Below are 22,490 nucleotides of genomic sequence, written 5' to 3'. Positions count from 1 at the left end.
GACTGTGTCCAGGCAGCCGACTGCTCAATAATCCCCATACTCAAAATGCTCTAATCCAGAGCGAAATTCTTGACACCGGCGCTCTCCGGCGATGCACTCCGTTCTTTAACCCTTCCGGCTGTTGCTGATATTCTTGCCCCTGTCGGGCTTTGCTGTGGCTGAGACTCTTCTACCACATCTGGTTGATCGTCCAACCATCCCGTAGCCTCTGTTGATCCCTCATAATCGAACCAGTCGACGGCTAAGTCCCCTGGATCTTGGTTACTGTAAAACTGGAGCTTGGCAAGGCCCTCTTCCACGGCCGTTACATCATCCGTTCCCTGTCCCGGACTGTCCCCTTGGATCACACACAGCTCCCCCTCTGTTGGTAGTTCCATATCTGGCTTGTCTTGGCCTATTGACAAAATGTAGTCACTCGGACTATAAGCATTCCCAACACCACTCCCAGATTCCGCAGACTCTGGCTCAACAACCCCCTTTTCCTCTGGAGTCTTCTCTCCCCTGTTCTCAATAGTCACCACCGTTGGCTTAGGTTGGGTTATGGAGATGTCCATCATGCACAAATCGGTGCAATCGGGAAGGAACACCTCCGGCTTAGGCAGGTGGGAATGACTGATATAGATGCTAGGATCGTAGGGCACAACCCCAGTTTGGATGAAGTTGACTCTTTTGGGTGGTGGAGTTTGGTTATGTGTAGAGAGAGGGTTTGTAGTAACGTTGGGTTTCTCGGGAGGTAAAATCACCCCGTTATCGATGAGATCTTGGATCTCATGACGCAATCGGAAGCACAGGTCGGTGTCATTACCATGCTGTTGGTGAAATGCACAATATTTGGCTGGGTTGTGGGTAGCGGGGAGTCTTTCTGGTAAGGGCCGCGGATCTAGGGGCTTCAGATGCCCCTTTCTGATTAAGACCCCCAAAGCTTTGGACAGGGGCATATAAAGTGGAGCGAAGGTTCTGGTGTTTTTGGGTGGGTATTTGACGGTTTGTGAGTTGCTTCCGGACGCACCGGAGAATGGTGCGGCTGCCATATTTCTTGGGGGAGGGTTGGTGGTGACCATACTTACTTCGGAGGTCCTGGTAGTTGTAGCGCCACTCGGGCCTGCATTAGTGTTACGATTGAAAGTTCTGCGGGGTTGCTCCCGGTCATTATCAATCAATCCTTGCTTTAAGGCATCCTCAATTTGCACCCTTATTTCATGTAGATCAGAAAAGGTAGGGAAGGGGAGTACAATCATCTTTTGCATTAACTTCGGCTAAAGATTGCGCACAATCATCCGAATCTGGTCTTTGTTTGTGGGCCTTAAGGTCATCATCGAAGCCTTAGCCCGCCATCTGGTTACGAATTCCGAGAAGCTCTCTTTGGGTTCTTGTCTCGTTGTCTCGAGATCCCGGGTCGTAATCTCGATTTGTGTATTGTATGAGTACTGCAAGATGAAGGCCTCAGCCATCTCGTCCCAACTCCTCTTGACGTCATCCTCCAATTTGGTATACCATATGGCCGCTACACCCGACAGGGTTCGGCCAAATAGAGACAGCTTCTGCAGTCTAGTGAGGCCCATTGGCCTTAGGATGTCTGAAAACAATCTTAGGTGCACCATGGGGTCTCCAGACCCATCAAATCGATCAATGTGCGGCATCTTGAATCTGTCAGGCAGCGTCACGGCTGCGTCGGTATACCCATCTTCGATGTCAGGGATGGTCTTGACTCCCTGGGATCTTTTGAACATCTTTTCCAACTTACTCAATTTTAAGGCTGTGGGGTCCATTTCGAACTCAAAAGGAGAGTCCGGTATATTGACAGGCGTGGGTGCCTTGGATAGTTGTGGCAGAATCGGGGGCGGGACTGGCCCCGTTGGAAGGTCGGTATCCTCTTGGACATTTCGGGCATTCGGTGTTTCTTCGGGTATCGGAACCCTTGGTGGGGGAGGAACTTGTTGCGAAGCAGATGCTCCGTTTTGCTGTTGTAACCTCACGATTAACTCTGCTTTTTCGCTCACGACCGTGGCCTGCTGCTTGGCGAACTCTGCCTGCCGAACAGCATCCTGCTGCATCATTTTCACGCTCTCTTGGAGTTGGCACACCATCTCCTCTAAGCTAGCCATACTATTCTGCTCTGGTTAAATTACTGGTATATGTTCCCTTTCTGTAGATGAAACAGGACCCTGATCCCTATTGAACTCAGGTGGGGTAGATAAGGCCCTCTGAACTGACTGTTAAACTGATGCCCTCTGCCTAGCTGTCCTCCGTTTAGTAACCAGGGGTAGGGAGCGGTACACTGGTTGTCCGTCTACCAGATCCTCAGATCGATGGAGCCGACGACCTCTGACCCAGAGTGCTTGGGGAATATCTACCGGGTTGGAAGCTATGGTGCTAAACTACCTAGCAAAAAGATAAATAAAGCAGTAAATAAACAAACAATCGGACAGCACAACGACGTAAAATAAACACATACAACGCACAGTTGGGCATTCACAATACACAGTTGGTAAGCCGAACATACTGTTCCCCGATACTGATCACTGTTCCCCAGAACCACTGTTCCCAAAACTGAACCTGGTATCCGCGGATAACTGATTCTCATAAACTGATATTAATCCCCTCAGATCTAATGCTTAATCTTGCAAACTGCCGTGTACGTTCCCCTGTAGAGATACACTAAAAGCACATAGCAGGTAAAGAGAGCCAAAACACCCCTATGTTGGGGTAGGGTTTCCCTGTCCTATTTTGTCAGGAGCTAGGGTTTCACTATGCACGCAGTAGTTTCAAACAACCTATAAACGAGTAAGCAACCTATCCTAGCTTGGAATGGTCACTATGGATCCGAATATGCACTAGGTCGAATGGTCGGAAAGGGTGCCCCGGTAAAACTGGGGTTTATGTTCCCATGCTGTCAGAGCCCATAACCGGTCAGCCTTATGGTCATGCCTTGACAAGACAAGCCTCCGGCGAACCATTCAGGAATGGCAGATGGCAAACACGGTGTCCTAGGCGCACCAATGCACATGCAATGCAAAGAGACACATAAATGTGATCAAAACAGGATATCACGAGTTCGAGTCAAGCTCTCTAAATCCCCAGCAGAGTCGCCAGAAACTGTAGACGCGCCCGCGTGGGGCCTTCGTGCTACAGTTCGGACTCGATTTATGTCACGGTTCTTAATCTGAACCAAAGAGTCCAAATCTGACAAACCGTTTTGAGAAACAGATTTTTGAAAAGAAGTGCCAAACATGGACTGCTTTGCCAGATACAGAGTCGCCACCTAAATGTTTTTTTTTTAATAGGAAAATTTAGGAAACCCTGACTCGGTGCCAAAGGCCACGTGTCCATCATTGCCAAAGTTTCCTCGGCTCGGGAGCTTGGGTACGATTGGGGAAGGTCAGCTATGAGGACCCCCTCTCGCCCGATCCGAAGATCGGCCTCTACTAACCGTGATATCCATTTTTGAAAACGTTATGTGTTCTTATTCCAATTATTAGCCTTGAATTACTACGTTATGCGCACGGCAAACAAGTATAGACTAGATCGCCTAAACTTGGAAATAAGCATTGCATATCCGTTTATTTTGGAAAACGTTTTGGAATTTGCTACTCGCAAGTAGGCTAAAACACGGATTTCAACTAGTTTTTCCAACTCAGGCAATCCAACCTTCACCCCCAGGCAATCAGGCAGTTATATCACATAAGCATTTAGCCACATGGTAAGCATACTGTCATGATAGCATTCACACGCATGCGATATGCTAAAGCATAAATACTTACAATGTACTCCGTGCCAAAACAATAAACTAGTTAGCAAACATGCGTGATCCTAGTTTATGTTAAAGTGGCTAATGCAACACATGCAAGATGCAATTAGAGTAGGCTCGGCTAACCTAAACATGGCACGTGAAATGCAGTCAATTGACGCACGTATTCAATTTGGAATTGAAGTACAAATGCAGTTAGCATGATGTACCGAGCCCGGTACATGCAAGACAAATGTATGGATGCACGCGTGCATAGCATAGGGTATGCTAATTTAAATATGCCCTAGTCTCCCATCATAAGCAGGTAAATAAAAAGTGAAGAAAGACGTGGGGTCGGAAGACATACACACACTCACGCACACTTATTACACGATTGCCCTCACTCGGAGGGTCCGAATAAATATTACAGGCCGAACAATAAATACATTAATTATTACAGAAATTTTTTAATTAACAGAAAGAATACAAAAAAAGGAGAAAGGTGGCCGCAGCCTCCGCCTCGGGATGCGTGAATGATGCATGCTCGAACCTGCCTTGCCCGGAAAGTCCGTACCATACCAAGGCTGCCTCTGTTTACACTGCCCTACTTCTCTGAAAAATGCCAAAGTTCTGGAACAGGTTTGTTGCATACTGCAGAGTACCACCGGCTGGGGGAAATGCCCACCGGCAGTGCATAATTTCCATCGGCTGCTGCTGGAGTTATCGGCCATTCACCTATGGCCGGTCGGCATTGAATACTGCCGGTCGGCAGAAACTTCCTGCAGGAGACAGTTTTGACAGCAACAGAGAACAGACAGTATATGGCATGGGATTTCAGGCACATGTGAGCATGGTCATGTTTCCCATCATGTGTTGAACTCAGGGAAGCATGGCCCTCGATCCTTGAGCTATCAATGGTGCATGATAGCCCAAGGGATCAAGCTTGCCACTTGATGTAAAAATGCATGCAACACACAAATGAGGACCGAGACCTTATCATGTCGAAGTCAAAGCCCCCGGTGACCGAGAGTTAAGGCACGTTACACCACTTACAGTATGAACGCTCCTTAACCCTCACACTTGGTTTGACACCCCAAACCAAGTAATGCAATGCATGTTATGCAAACATGACTCAAAAATCCCACATGAGATCAAGATGCAAGGCATGCCAAATGCCATGCAACTACTATGGCAAGTATGCAATGCTAGGCATGCAAGATGCAAATGCAATGCAAACATAGACGGTTTAAGCAACGGGATTATCATGCTACAACACCTAATAAAGCAGCCATGCAACAAACATGAAATAAACATGCAATGGTGGCCTAAAATGGTAAAGGGGCAGACCTCAATCCACCTCAAAACAGTGGCCAAAAGTGCCCAAAAAGGTAGACAAACACTCATGCCAACAAGCAAGCCAATGGTCCTAAGGTTACGGCACAAAAGGGGGCACTTTACTTCCACCAACATGACCACTCATGGCATGAATTGGACAAGTCAAAACAGGGTTTTAGCATGCAAAAATAGACCCCAAAACCTACTAACATGGCAGCTAAAGTGGCTCCAATGAGATGCATGCACCAAAGCTCAATTCTAGGCATAAAAGGGCACACCCTCAAAGCATGAAAGAGGTTACATATGCAAACATACAAACATGATTTATGGACTGAAATATGATCCTAAATGATGCCAAATCATGAGGATGGTCCCAAGCTATGCATGCTAGAGGCTAAAATACTCAAGGCTCACAAAGAGAGGACACCAAACATGGCAAGCATGACTGAAACAAATGGCCAACAGACCTTGAACGTGGTGAAATAATGCCAATATCTTCATGAAATTAGGCTAACACATGCAAGAATCATGGCCTAAACACAAGATGCATTTCTAGGCCAAATAGAGGAATGTAAAGAAAGTATGTTAAGCATGCAAAAGGGCACAAATCTGACCAAAAACAGAGATCATATGTGACCTAAGGACACCCAAAAAGCTCTGAAATAGGGCCAAAATCAATCAAGCATACATGTTGCCCTTTTAGCCAAAAGGCAAGGAAATAAGGCAATGAAGGGAGAGGGGTGTCCCTCCCCTATACAAGACTTCAAACCACCTTCCTCACCACTGAAAATCCACTGGTTTTCAGTGGTGAGAAGACCAAAATACTCAAGCAAACAAAGCCTCACAAAGGAAGCACCAAAAAGGCCAAATAAGGCCTAAGAGGGTGAGTTTGAACTCAAACCACAAAAGACCCTTAATGAAAGTTCTTAAGCATGAAAATATAAGCCTTTTTTATGTTATGCACAAAAACTAAATCAGCAAGTAAGATAGGTAAAAAACTAGTGCAAGTTTGGAGAAACTAAAGCAAAGTGCTTACCCTTGAAGCACACCTCAAGAACAGCCAATGCAACCCTCTTCTTTTGATCAAAAATAGTCCAAAAACTCAAGAATCAACCCTCAAAGCCCCTCAATCTCGGAGCAAGGTGTAATAGTGTGTGTATTAGTGCAAAAGTAAGGTAAAAGTACACTTTTAGGCCATGAAACACACACAAGGGAGGAGAGAGAGGGAAATATAGAGAGGGGGTGTATCTATATGTATAAGCTCTGGTTTTGCCTTCAAACTTTCTAACCTAGAACAAGGAGAAGACCTCTCCTCTTATAGAAGTCCCTCTTGCAAGGCTTATACGACAAGCTTGCTTAGAGGGAAATCCCTCCATACACGTGTATGGAGGGAAACAGAGTGGGTGCCAGCTATCACAGCTGGCACAAAATATCTACATGGAGTAGATGAACAGTAGTCGGCTGCCCAAAATTGCCATTGACAAAAAAAAAATAGCCGACCGGCTATCTGTAGTGCCGGCCGGCCAAATAATTGGCCGGTGGCCACAAAACACAGCCGGTGGCCTCAAGCCACGGCCGGTGATGGGTGGGGGTGGTCTACAAGCCCTACCCTGCCTCTCAAAGGCAAAACACAAGTGTTTGGTGTCGAACCAAGTACAAAACAGTCAAGTTCGGAGATCCTAAGGCAAGGCGCTTAGCCGAGACCTCCGGGAACTCCAAACGAACACAAACATGGATGATCACCGGGTGTTCAAACGGTGACGTCCAAGTCTTGAGGACGGTCAAAAATGGGGTGTCCACAACTATATCCACTTCTAAACCAGATGATGATTCTAATTGGTTTCAAATTACATGGATAGAAGATGATGTAATGGCAAAGGCCACTATGTTACATAATATGAAAGACGACATTATTCCGTTTTTTTTAAGAACATGAAACTGCAAAACTATTAATGAAAGCACTAGAAAGTAACTATGGAGTTCGATCGGACACTCAAATTCAATTGCCCTTGGACAAATATAATAACACTCATATGAGTGATAATGATAGTGTTGGTGATCATGTTAATCATATGGAATTAATTGCTAAAGAATTATCCACGTTGATCACTCTTTGTTAGACAAGATGCAAGTAACTACCATACTTAATAGTCTTCCATTATCTTGGGATCATGTTGTCACATCTTTAACTCATAGTGGACGAGAGATTTCAATTGTGACATTGCTTGTACTCTTAGTGTTGGAAGAAGAAAGAATGAAGTGAAGGCGTAAAGAAGTTTCGTCTTCTAACTTGTTGATGGCACAGTCTTCGTCACAACCACAGAATAATTCTCACACACCATTCAACAAGAAAAAGAAAACTTCATTCAAGAGAAAATGGAAGAAGGGGTTTCACAAAGGATGGAAGAAATAACAAGAATGGAAAAAACAACAACATCGCAAGCATCAGATTGGCCCATGTTACAAGTGCGGTCAAAAAGGTCATATCAAAGCCACTTGTCCTCAGAAGCAGAAAAAGGATCATAATCCTATTGCCATGACAGTTTCTGAAGCAATAGTGCTTGAACCTTTATCAAATTCGTGGTGGATTGATTCTGCTGCAACTAGGCATATTGTGCAAAATAAAGACATGTTCGTAGAGTTTACTGAAAAGAAGGTTGGTGAACACAGAATCTACATGGGCAATAACTCCTATAGCGATGTTTGGGCATCGGCAACTGTCAATTCTCTATTAATGGAACTTCCATTGTGCTTCATAATGTGCTTTATCTACCCAGCAGCATTTGCTGAAATTTAATTTCAGTTCCAGTGTTAACCCAACAAGGGTTTGAGGTTAATTTTAGGATTAACACAGTATTGATTAAGAAAGGGAGTATATTAGTGAAAGGTGTAAGAGTGAATGACATGTACTCTCTTCCTATTGATACTAATAAAGTATCTATTTCTGATTATTTGCATGTTTCTACTATTAATAGTTCTTATTTGTGGCATTTAAGATTGGGTCACATTAATAAAAATAAAATGTCTCGAATGTTTAAAAGTGGCTTATTGCCTAAAGTATGTTCTGATGATTTTGATATGTGTGAACCATGTATCAAAGGCAAAATGACTAGCAAGCCATTTGTCAAACATAGGAAATCATCGGAATTACTCAAAATAATTCATTTGGACATTTGTGGCCCTTTAAGAAATAAAACTCATCGAGGCATGGAATAATTTATTACTTTCACTGATGATTATTCAAGATATGGACATATCTACCTTCTTAAACACAAATCAGAGGCAATTGACAAGTTTAAGGAATATAAATTAGAGGTAAAAAAGTAACTTGGCTGGTCCATTAAACACTTAAATAATGATAGAGGTGGCGAATATGAAGCTATGGATTCTTTCTGCAAGGACAATGGCATTAAACATTTGTTTACAATGCCATACACACCACAACAAAATGGGGTTGCAGAAAGACAAAATCGTACTCTAATGGAAATGACAAGGTCTATGATGGCTCATGTTGATCTTCCTATTCATTTTTGGGGAGAAGCTTTGTCTACCGCTGCATACATATTAAATAGAGTCGAAACAAAAGAAAAACCTCTAACTCCTTACGAATGCTGGCATGGTACTAAACCTAATGTTCACAATCTCAAAGTTTGGAGACGTAAAGCACATATACTTATTCCCAAACCTTTACGAGATAAATTGGGAAGCAAAACTTGGGAATGCAAGTTTATTGGTTATGTCAAAAATGGGAGTGATTATGGTTTTTACCATCCAGAAAGTGGATTAATCGAAAGTAGAGATGCTATTTTTCTTAAATCCACTGATCTTGTTACTCCTATTGAACAAATTGAATTGCTCTCCGATGTATCTTAGGATTTTTCTCTTCCTTCTTTGCTACCCGATCCACATATTCTCCCTGAACCATCTAATAGTGGGAGGAAACGCAAATTATATGACGATGTTTTACCTGCTTCGAATCCTAAGATAAGTGGTAGTAAGAGAGCAAGACGTCGTCCATCTACATTTTTGAAAGATCATTATGTTTTTTCAAATTGAAGAACTTAATAACTTAGTAGATTATCCTACTACTTACAATGAAGCAATGAATAGCAGTGATGCTACACAATGGTTTGGGCAATGAATGAAGAACTTGACTCGATCAAGAAAAATGATGTTTGAGAATTAACCGATCTCCTGAATGGAAGAAAAGTCATTGGTTGCAAATGGGTTCTTAGAAAGAAATTCAAAGTAGATGGAAGTTTGGAGAAATATAAGGCTAGGTTAGTAGCCAAGGGATTCACTCAACAACTTGGAATAGACTTCGTAGATACATATTCTCCTGTTGCCAAATTTGCCTCAATAAGGATTCTGATGGCGGTAGTAGCCAGGATGGATTTGGAATTGCATCAATTAGATGTTAAGATACCTTTTCTCAATGGAGAATTAAAAGAGGAAATTTATATGATGCAACCTGATGGTTTCCAGAGCCAAGACAACGAGGATAAAGTCTACAAGTTGAAGAAATCTCTGTATGGACTTAAACAATCATCAAGATAATGGTATTTGAAATTCCACCAAACCATTTTAGAAATGGGCTATGTTGTGAGTCCATTAGATCACTATGTTTATATCTGAAAAAATGATGACAAGTTAGCAATATTGTCTTTATACGTGGATGACATATTGTTAGCAGGAAATTGTCCAGATATGATTATAAAAACCAAAACTTTCTTGGCATCTAGATTTGAAATGAAAGACATAGGTCTTGCAACTTATGTTCTAGGAATTAGAATTTCAAGAGATAGAAATTCAAAATTATTATATCTAGATCAAGAGAAATATCTAGACAAAGTGCTCAAAAAATTTAATATGGATAACTGTAATTCTTTAAGCATGCCTGTTTGCAAGGAACAAAGTCTTAGTAAAAGTATGAGTCCTCAAACTAAGTCTGACGTTGAGGAAATAAGAAATGTCCCGTATGCTCAGGCAGTAGGCAGCTTAATGAATGCTATGACAAGCACAAGACCTGACATCTGTCATGTAGTCGGATTGGTAAGTAGGTTTCAATCCAGGTAAGGAAAATTGGCAAGCAGTCAAAAGAATATTCAGATATTTAAAAGGCACTAAAAATTTGAAGTTATGTTTTGGTTTGTGTGGTCTAGACATAAAAGGATACACTGACGCGGATTTTGCAAGAGATGTAGATGATAGAAAATCTACTAGTGGTCATGTGTTCTTGTTTGGTGGAATAGCAGTTTCTTGGTTAAGTAAGAAACAGAGTTGTGTTGCAAAGTACACTATGGAAGCTGAATACATACCTTGCAGCACAGCCGTGAGTAATGCGGTTTGGATAAAATGATTTGTTGACAGTTTACAATTAGGTATACCTACCAGACCAATCAATATGTTTCGTGATAATCAGGCCGCCATCTCATTAATAAAAAGTGGAACAAATACCTCTAAGGGAAAACATATTGATGTAAGTTACCACTATATTCAGGACATAGTGGAGAGAGGTGAAATTAAAGTCAATTATATACCCTTAGAAGAGATGGTGGCTGACCTTATGACCAAAAGATTGTCTCAGAAAAAATTCAGAGAACATGTAGCTAATATGGGATTGAAAAATGCCTAGCTAGGTGGTTTAGCTACTTATATAAGAGCATAGTTGGATGACTTTAGGGACACCTAGATAACCGATGTTATGCAACTCTATCTTGCATGGAAACATGTGTTTGGTCAGGTAATAAGATAGAGGAACTGACGAGGTACAGACATCATAGTTAGCATAAGATATAAAGTCCATAATATGCAACGTGCTAACTAGATGATATTGTCTGCTTGATCAGCAAAAAGTCATTGATAAGGCGTGTTAAGGAAAACCTTCAGGAATAGACCTTAGAGGAAGTACTTTACAAAAATTTCGGCACATGTCAACACATGAGGAATGTGTGCGACTGAAGTCGTCAATAGTGATTGGGTATGGACTATGAACCCAACACTGAAAGTTGATGTTGTTCATTTGAAATATAGTGAATTAAAGTCATCTGGAATGTGTTGTCAATAGAAGAACACATTCGTACGGGTGCGGGCAGATTGATGGCAAAAACATGCGCACGTATGGCCAAGTCACAATCAAACGTCAATCTATGAGGTAATTTCATAGATGAAAGTTGGCATGAGGCAAAATGTTGGTACCAAGGTAAACATGTCTAACTCATGTTTTATCATCAATATTATAATGTGATCAAGTGGGAAATGAAGGTATGAGAGGTGATCACACCATAATATGGTGGACCCTCTCACACTGAATCAAATCTTTATATGGTGATACAATCTTTCCACAGGAAGAAGCAACTGGAAGTTGGAAGTTTAAATGAAGAGACACAACGTTTGGATATATGGTGACTATTGAGTTTGATTATATATACTATAAATATATGGACAGAACATGGGTTCAATTGACTTGCATTTTTCTCTCTGTTTTTCTTCTTCTAGATTATTTTCTTCTGCGTGATTAAACACCTTCACGGGAACTTCGATCCATTGCCATTGTAGAGATCATCTTACAGGCAAGGCAAAGGGGAGGGGAGGAGGAAGCCGGCGGCAACCTCTTCACCTAGCTGAACCAAACTGGGTTTTGTTTTCGGGAGAGAGAAGCTTTCAAGGCAAAGACTTCACTTGTAATACTTGTGTTACTAATAATAAAAGAAAAAAGGATATTGTTCTAGAATTTTATTTCTACACAGAATTTTTTACCAAATTGGCGTAACAATGACATTTTTAGTATGCTGAAGTTAAATGTGAATGGATCATCACTGGAGAATCTTGGACTAGCTAGTGAGGAATTGTGTTGATCACAATCGCTATTTTAATGGATTTTACATTGGTCTCATTAATATTAAACTATTGTGAGTGTTTCATATGAGATAATAAATCAAATATAATTATAAAATAAAATATACAATAAGTGTAGCAATTTTGTGTTAAAAATTAAGAATTTTTTGAATAAGGAAAATTGGGCCAGCGGTCATCTGTTTCTATCATCAAATTACATCTTTTTCCTCCTCTATAATAATGAAATTATTTTTGTATTGATGTATTTTAATTGTACACCTTATACTCAACTTTTTACATCAATAAAATTATTTCTTTTGCTGATCAAAAACACACAACCAAATCCTATCCCACTTTCTTTTCTTTATTTATATTCATTTATTATTGCCTAGAGTCAAAGAAATGAGGAACACTGATGAAATGCGGCCTACAGAAGTATTTACTTACTAATACACACCATGAATGGGTAAAGGAAGCCGAGAGGCGGATGAAAGACACTGCCAATTCATGCACAATTGTAGCTGCTCTTTATGCCACTGTGGTGTTTGCAGCTGCCATTTCAGGACCAGGCGTAAACAACATTAATGGCCATCTAATTTTTTCCAAACAGAAAACGTTCATAATCTTCGGCACATTTGATGCATTTGCTCTTTTCTCATCCTTTACTTCTATGTGATGTTCTGTCTATCCTTACTACTCGCAATGCAGACCAAGAATTTCCCTATGTCTTACCCAAGGGATTAATTATTGGTCTTGCATCCCTATTCGTCTCCATATTATGTACGATGATAGCCTTTGGTGCTACACTCTATTTGTAAAACAAAATCAGCTAACACTAACAGCACCCCTGCTCCAAAATCAAGCAGAAAGCACCAAATGAAAACTTAAATCCTAACCCAACAATATCAAGCCTACCATATATTCGTTTTAGTGTATTTGGCCCCTTTACTCTTCTCTCTATGCATTACCTATTCTAATATTTTCTATATTGATGATTTATTTATTTAATTTTGGATTAATTACATTTAACGTTCATTTTTATTGAAATTAATACATTTTTTTTTAAAAAAAATATGTTCACGTATTTTCGAAACACCATTAAATTTAATTTCAATATTAAACAATGCCCCCAACAACACTTTTTATTATTTGTCATGTAATAACTTCTCCTTTAGAAACTCATAACTCGCCTAACTATTTGTTCTCTCTTTCAGGTGTTCCTCTGAAATTGGAACACATCACAGATACAGAGCATAAAAGGAGATGGGGATATTGAGAATGCTGCCAACCACTTCATTTATGGTGTGCCCAATGGTAAAGCATTGAATCTCTAAACTCACGGTAGACTTTACACCTTTTTTAGTTATTTTTTAATAACAAGGGTTGAAGTGTTCCATGGTCTAATTGCACAAGTGAATTTTGCTCTAAAAATGAAACTAACTGCAGTCATGAACTTAATACGAGAAAGGCCAAAAGACTGACCTAGACAAAACTCTAGCTAGTGCGATGCTAATGCAATTCATCAGTTTTACCTATTTATAAGTACAGTAAATAAACATCTCTAGCCTATCACATGGATGAGAAATAAAAATTATATATTTTTCTTAAATTCTATTTAATTTCAAGTAAATTTTTACATAATTTATAATCTCTTATCCAAAAATATTATACAATATGCAATATCTAAGCGTTGATAGGCCATAATTACAACAACAACCAAAAAAAAACAATAAATAAATAAATAAATCACCAATGATATAGTAAAGATTAGGAATTATGTGAGTAAGCATAATAACGATTCAAGTGTTTGCTATAAATTAAGATACGTTAACGTTAATTCTCACAAAACAATCAAGCCTTTCACAAGCACAAGTAACTTTTATTTTCACTATTTTTTTTAAAGATGCTGCAATTAACACAATTTTTTTTGGAACTGCAAAACAAAGAAGCTTCATTGATGTAAAATATAGTACAAAGTACAAGACAAAATACATCAATAAAGAAAGGGAAGTGCAGAAGCATCACAATGGACTGAATCATCCCAACTAGGTTGGCACAAAAAAGTTCATCCTATCATTTGCTAACACCCCCAGAGTTGGTGAGCAACCAACCAAAGAAACAGAAAAACAAAAGAGACCACAGACCAAACAGGGTTGGAGACCTCAGACCAGACCTCAGACCAGCACACCAGAAATAGCAGAGGGCATAGTGACAAAGACAAGCCCAGAACAGATACAACAGATAGCAGACGACAAAGACAAGCCCAGAACAGATACAACAGATAGTGTAGTGTAGATTCACCCCCCCAAACATTAGTGCAGCAGACCAATCTCCAGAAGACCATTCCGCATTCACCCTTAGACACACAACGACCAGACCTGAGACCAATGCCACATAAAGTTTCAAAGGCAGCACTCCAACACCAAACCATTGAGCAGCCAACACCACTAGAACAGATCAAGTTTTACAGAGACAAACCCAAAACCAGGACAGATATAACAGAATAGCATAGTGTAGATTCACCACCTCAAACATTAGTGCAGCAGTGCAACCTCCACAAGGCCATTTCACATTAGAACAACAAAGCAAAGGCATCAACTGGCATTTGAAGCAGCAGATAGCAGTTCAGAAACAGAGCAACAGGAGTAACAGTTCATTCCCGCAACTAGTATAGCAACAGCAGTAACAGTTCAAGAAAATGCAGTTGCCTCATCTAAGAAAATTTCAGTTGCACTCCCAGAACTATACCCATTGCAGTTGCACTCCCAAAATTGGTGAGAAATCAATCATACAGCCAACAATAGAACAAACAAAGAGAAGAAAGAAGAACAAACAGCTGAGGCAACTGGACTAAACTACAGTCTGGACAAACAGCAAAAGCACCACACCAAACTGGACTAAACTACAGAAGCACCTCACCCCTGAGATGTTATTAGCACAGAAGAACAAACAGTAGAAGCACCACACCAAACTGGACTAAACTGCAGTCTGGACAAATAGAAGAAGTACCACACCAAACTGGACTAAACTGTAGAAGCACCTCACCCTTGAGATGTTACAAGCACAAATTGACAGGTAAGACTATAACAAACCTCGCCTCACCCTGAGATGTTATAAAGGAAATCTGAAATTGAAAAATGGAGCTCCTTAGAAGCAGCCTTAAGCTAGAAAACTAGCCGAATGAGAATCAATTCTTGCAGGTCTTGTAAATTTGGGAGCGACGTGTTGAAGCAGTAATCATTCTTGTGCTTCCAAATTGACCAGAGTGTGACCAGGGGTATGGCACGCCAAATGCGCTGTTCAGCTTTCCTACAGAAGTACCCTGACCACCATTGTAGCAGACCATGAATAGAATCAGAAGCAGCCCAGGAGACACTCCAACGTTGTAGCAGACCAGACTAGACTCTCCAAATAGATGGGCAGAGGATAAGAACATGCTCAATGGATTCCTGTTGAGATTTACAAAATACGCAGAGTGTAGAGGCAGAACTATCCAAGGCTCCAATTCACTGCAGGAATACAGAAGTTTTGATCTTGTGCTTCCATGTGAGCCAACCGAAGAATTGCACCTTAGGAGGAAGGTACTTAATCCACACCAGATGACTGAAACTTTCAGTGCCTCCAGAGTCACTGCTGGTTTGGTTGTAAAAGTTGGACACAAAAGATTGCCCGGGCTTGGCTGCTCTCCAAAAAGCACTGTCCTAGGACTCCAGCTGAAAGGAAGGGGCTGGACCTACAAAACCATATAGCCTGAGCAGTTCATTCCTTTCCTAAACAAATAAAGACCTCCTAAATGTGAACAACCAGTTCTTAGTAGTGCTAGAGACTTCCACAAATTCCTTCAGCAGGCCTTCGTTTTGTGAAGATAAACTGAAGAACCTAGGGAACTCCTCTTTCAGGCAGACATTTCCACACCAAGAGTCAGACCAGAACCTTATACGACAGCCATTGCCCACCTTTAACTGGAGGTTGCTAGCATAGTAAAGGGAAAGAGACTGATTTTGATCACCTGTTGCCACTATGCCATTCCAGATATAAGAGGGTGAGGTGTTTAAACAAGGGTTTGGATTCCATTTCCCACCAAGGAACAGATATTTGCTACATAACACCCTATACCAAAGCAACACAGGTTCAGAAGCAAATCTCCACCACCATTTTAGGAGTAGACACACATTCACGTCTCTGATTCTTTTAACACCCAGACCACCTTGCTTTATGCTCTTAGTAACCTCTGACCATTTCACTAAGTGAATTTTACGTTTTAGATCTAGCCCACCCCATAAGAAAGAGGCTTGAATTTTGTCTAACTCCTTGGCAATTCCTTTAGGTAGCTTAAATAATGATCAGTAGTATACAGGTATACTTGATAACACTGCTTTAACCAAGGTTAATCTACCAGCAAAAGATAGAAGCTTCCTTATCCACCCGGCTAGCCTTAGTTTTACCTTATCAACTACTGGTTTCCAAGTTTTCTTTCTTTTTGGGTTTGCACCCAAGGGTAGTCCTAGATACTGCAATTAAACACTATATATAAGAATTGATCGTTTATTGTGTGATTCAAAGATGATAATGATCATCTTTGTTACCAATTCGATACTACAAAAAGAGAAGCAAAGATAAATGAATCTCAGACACAATTTGCATTAGCAATCAAATGCTCTCGCTGCCCCCCAAAAAACACCTCCTCCGCCTCAAGAAGCCAATCTACCACCTATGCCGACAATCGCCGCTTTCTGGACTGGACTTCCACGGCCACACCGGTCAATTACATGATCGATATTGGAGTAGATACTCGGTGGTGTTGGGGGCTGGTGGAGAAGGGGCCGTAGGAGGTGGAGATTAGGGTTTTGGAGAGGGTGACGGGCGGAGACCTCAAGAACTTGAACGGGGCCCGTCATTTCGGACAAATTATTTGGTGCTCATATAATCACTAGCGGCCGGTCACCGATGGGTGTACAAATTTAAAAAGCAAAAATACTGATAGACAATTTAACAAAGGTTATGGATGCCTTCAGATGTTCTAAATAAGTGTATTTTTTTATTTTTTATAAAAAAAATATGTAAAAAAAATAGAGAAGAGACGTTAATTGATGTAACTTAAAAAAGATAAAAACATAAAAAGTGTGTACTTATTGTGGGATGCCAAATCACCCCTTAATATATGCCTTTTTAAAAACAATGTATCATATGTATTTTTAATTAAAAAATGTTAAAATGTGTAGGTCACACTCTTATGTGAGGGGATTGTACATTTTGTGCCCATAACCCTATGTGTTCCTAGCATTTCCTATTTTTAATTATATATATTTTTTTTTCTTTAGTTAAGACTAATTTTCTTGTTTAGTTATAATATTATTTTAGTTATGGCTATGAGTTCTTTTTTATTATGTCTCATATATATTTAATTATGATTTTTTTTTTTGTTATGACTCAGAAAATAAAATTATATATCTATATAGTTATAAGTTGCATATGGTGCACACCCTTTTTTTTTTATTATTATGTCTCATATATATTTGAAGGGTGTGCACCATGGTGTTTCCCACTGAATTATCTCGTTTGAATTGTTCAAATTATGGAAGTCGGGCGGCTCTTAGATAACCGATGTCACCCTTGTCAACTGAGTCGTCAACCAGCATCTTTTAGTATAACCAGCATATACAAATTCGAGCTATTCGGGTGAGCCCAAATTTAGTGAATGTAACATTGTTGTAAGTTATTATTTCTCAACTAATGTTTTAAAATTCTGACTGATTGTCAAATTGAAAAAGAGACTAGATTACGGGTTACTAGTTCAATCGTTGGATCAACCAGATCGAACCATAATGTTATACTTATTTATAAATTTATAAATATGTTAAAAAATATACTTAAAGAAAATTTTAAGTATTAGAAATATATTCATTTAAATTATTTTTATATTTTAAAATACATATATATTATTACATAAATATATTTATCAAATATAATTGTTTATATGTGAAAAAAAATATAACTATACTTGTTTGAAAAAAATTGCAAAGGATGTAATAAATAAATATATGTGTCTAAGTGCCGTTTTGGGAACAAAATAAAAAGTCACATTTTTGGACAAAATGTCAAAAAATGCAAGTGCCAAAAATGCAACAAAATTGGTTTGGGAAGTGCCAAAAACGCAAGTGTAAAATTACAAATTAGGGCCTATGACAAAAAAATAAAAAATAAAATTTTTTTATGTTGGGCAAGGGCATTTTGGTCATTTTAATTTGATTTGACACCATAAATAAATATTAAACCAAAAAGTAAAAAGTCAATCTTTTAACAATTTTCTAAATCACTTTTTAAAAAGCTAAAAAATTTAATAAAAAGTCAAAAACTAACTTTTTACTAACTTCCCAAGACACCCCTAATATTAATAAGAAGTGTTGTTGGTGAAGCGGTGGGCCCTTAGTTTCACTCTTTGAGGTCTAATGTTCATACCTCTAGGAATGGCAACGGGGCGGGGCGGGGCCGGGGATCACACTCCCCGTCCCCGATCCCCGATGGTCGAATTTTCCCCGACCCCGGCCCCGATCCCCGACGGGGATCCTATCACTGCCCCCGCCCCCGCCCCCAACGGGGATCGGGTTTCCCCGACCCCGAGCATTCCCCGGCTAAAAAAAAAAAAAAAAATTTCAGATGCCTCACACACACAGATCTGAAACAAAAAATACTATGTTTTATCATCATCAACAACAACAAATACATATTTAAACTTTAAAAAAAAAAATTGATCTAACACAGACACAGATCAGATCATCACTCACACAGAAAAAAATTGATCTAAAAAAAAAAAATTGATCTAAAAAAAAAATTTGATCGGCAACAAATCTCACACACACACACAGACAGATCTCACACACACACACAGAGACAGATCTCACACACACAGATCTGAGCGACGCCGTCGGTGGGTTCGGTGGTGGTGACACAGATCGAGATCGAGAGTGGCTGGCGGTGGCTGTGGGTTCGGTGGTGGTGGTAGAGAGACAGACGTTGTGCAGCGGTGGTGGTGATGTCGCCGTCGGTGAGAGAGAGGGGGAGTCGGGGCCAGCGGTGGTGCTGACCTCGCCGTCGGTGACCGCGAGAGAGAGAGTTGACAGCGAGATGAACGACAGAGTGGGAGAGAGTTGAGATGAGAGTGAGGGAGAGAGAGATGAACGAGAGAGACTCTCAGAGAGTTGAGTTGAGATGAGAGTGAGGGAGAAGAGAGTTTGTTTATTATTATTATTATATATATATATATAAATATATAAATATAAGGGGTATAAAAGTAATTTCACTTCGGGGAAATTCGGGGATAGGGCCGGGGCCGGGGCCGGGGATCGGGCCGAGCCGGGGATCAAACACTGATCACCGTCCCCGGCCCGTGACAGATCGGGGATTAATTTTCAAATACCGTCACCTCCCTGTCGGGGGTATTTTTCGGGGAAAAATCGCTTAAATCGGGGTCGGGATCGGGGATCCCCGTCGGGCCGGTTTCAAATTGCCATCCCTACATACCTCTGTAATTTTAAAAAATTTTAAAAGCTGACACGCTTGTGGCTGTGGCTAATTTTTACTACACCGATTTTTTAAAAGTCGATTTTTCACAAAGAATGGGCTGGGTTATTGGGATCGGATCGGCCGGTTAACATCGGAACCTGAATTAGTTGAATTGATGGATCCGATTCAATTTTCAAAACATTATTCTTAACATCACAAACTCATCAAACACAAAATAATAATAATAATAATAATAATAATAATAATAATAAATAAAATTTATAAAAATGTGCATTAAATAGCATAAAAAAAACAAAAAAAAAAAAAACAATTACATACTTGTTTAAGCATAAACTGAATTCTTTTACAATTATTCAACTTTAGTTATTTATAAGGAGATCAGTATAGTCCATAGGTCCTTTTTAAAGATTTGTAAAGGCGTAGATCCAAGCGTTTATTATGTAAGAACAATAGCATGTCGAAAAGGACAGATGCACATTTGTTTGCATTTACACCACTATCTATCCAGAATAACAATTCTACATAGTCTTTTTTTTTTTTCAGCAATGCTAGGTATCATAAAAAACTTTTCATAAAAATAATCATGAAAGTTTTGTGACCCTTGTATTACACTTAGAATAAAGTACCACACACTAATCAAGGTAATCCAAGGATCATAAATTTTCATGATCATTTTCATAATCCCTAACTTTTTCCTTTTTTTGATCTCTCTCTCTCTCTTTCTCTCTCCTCTATGTTTCTCTCACTCATCTTGCATTCTCCATCTTTACTTTCTCTCTCCACCTCTACTTCTCCGTTAGGAAGGAGCTAACTTTTCTAGTTGTGGCTTGGGATAGGCTTTGGAATACCGGCGGCGACATTGTTTCTCTCTCTACAATAACAACTCTCTCTACTTCTTTTTCTTGCTGGATCGGAGATGGATGGTTGAATGGAAGGTGGTGAAGTTGCTGTCATCACCATCTCCAACGTCAATGTGAACCGTGCTTCAATGAAACGATACGAACCTCTGCTATGGAGAAAGATCGCAAAATCATCATGGAAAAAGCTTTGTTATGGTGAATCTGATCGTCGAAAGTTGGAGCACGCATCGATCAGAGTCGATTTCACCATCTCGAGCCTCGTTGAAAATGTCATTCAAGGTCAAGAAGAACAGTTTAAGGAGATTTCGAATGACGATGATGTTGCAGATCATGATCACCCCTATTGCTGTGGCGTAACCTAGTGCAACCCACATCAATGGAACCCTAGTCCCTCTCCTTAAAGACGTCGGAGCTCTTGGCTCTGACAGTAGCAATTCGGTCCATCAAGATCGCAATATCGATCAGATTCCAGCGGAGAACACTCCTGATCAAGACTATGTGGATCAGATTCTGACACCGTCGGGGATGAACTTGGCAATAGGGCTACAGACGAGTCGAACCGAACTTTGCTGAACTCAAGCTTACCTCATCTCGTTTGCTTATCAAACTCGTTTATTGAGTTCAAGCTCGCTCGATAAGTAATTAGGCTCGAGCTCAGCTCAGCTCGGCTCAACTTGATAAAAAAAAAAGTTTAATACTATTTATATTATTTAAATAAAGAAAAATGAGTTGAGTTTGACGAGCTGAGTTTATTCGAGTTCGAGCTCCGCTCGTTTACCAAATGAACCTAATATTCGAGCTCGAGCTCGGCTCATTTACTAAATGAACCTAATATTCGAGTTCGAACTCAGCTCATTTACTAAACGAGTCAAATGGAGCCAAACTCTTAACAAGCCGAGCCGAGCCTATTCGTGAATAGTTCAGTTCATTTGCAATCTTACTTGGCAATGGCGTTGGCTGCCGAACGCTACTATCGGCCAACCCATGATTCAGTTGATGATGGCGATGATGAACACAAAAGTTAAACAGATAGATTCCAACATAAGTTGAACACAGAAGTTGAAAGTATAAGAGAGAGAGAAAGAGAGAGATAGAGAGAAACATTTGAACAGATAATAGAGAGAGATAGAGAGAGAGTTTCAACAGATAGATTTTTTGAACAAGTAATTTTTTCAACAAATAATTTCAACAGATAGATTTTTTGAACAGATAATTTCAACAAATAGATTTTTTGAACAGATAGACATCCTTTTGACCAACAAATGTCTTTTGTTACCAAATAACATTTTCCCTTTGATCTAATGCCATATAACTTCTTTAAATTAGATTTATCACCAATTTGCTCTTATTTATATTGTGTTAATTGTTTAGTTTTGATTAATTTTTTGAAAATTGAGTTTTTATTTTCATATTTTTTTAATATTTTAAATGATTCTTTACTTTCTAGATGCGCTGAACTTAGATGTACTTGAAAAAGACAAATATTTATGAAAAAATATTTTAAATATTTAATAAATACACAAGAATACAAAAATATACTAAATTTTTGTGTCCTTTTTTTTTTGTATTTGATAAAAACTTTGAAGACTTTTTTAATAAATATTATACTTTTTAAATGTATCTAGGTTAGGTACATCTAAAAAAAAATTTAAAAAAAATCTTAAAATATTAAAATTTTGTTATTAAAAATAAAAAATACGAAAATAAAAAATTTAATTGTTTAAAAGGGGACTCAATTTTCTGAAACCAAACAGGATCATTTATATTCAACTGTTTAATTATTGCATCATACAACTGTTGATACAAGAAAAGTTTATATATGTCATAAAAATGAAAAGCAAATAATAATAATTTGTACGCAAGATTATAGAGAAAATTAAGTTCTTCAAGAACTTATAACTCTCAGTATAGTTCTTCCCCTTTATTTCCTAATCTCTGCTCTTTCTTTTCTCGTATGCTTTTCTTCTTCTATCTGATTAAAGGAACGATCCCTCAATATATAAAAAGAAGTTCAATAGTAAAATTACTATTACAATTACCAAATAGTGAAATTATTAACTATGTCTCCTGAGGTTATACACCTATAAAGGCTACCACTAAAAATGTGTTCAGCCATATTTGTCTCCACATGTTTCATAACAATATAGATTTTATTAGTTTATATAACATTCTCCTTTGTTAAATAGAGGAGATGGGGTTAAAGTTAT

Source organism: Camellia sinensis, chromosome 1, assembly GCF_055761805.1.
Source record: "Camellia sinensis isolate YWXY chromosome 1, ASM5576180v1, whole genome shotgun sequence".
Taxonomy (NCBI): domain Eukaryota; kingdom Viridiplantae; phylum Streptophyta; class Magnoliopsida; order Ericales; family Theaceae; genus Camellia; species Camellia sinensis.
This window is presented reverse-complemented; position numbering follows the sequence as displayed.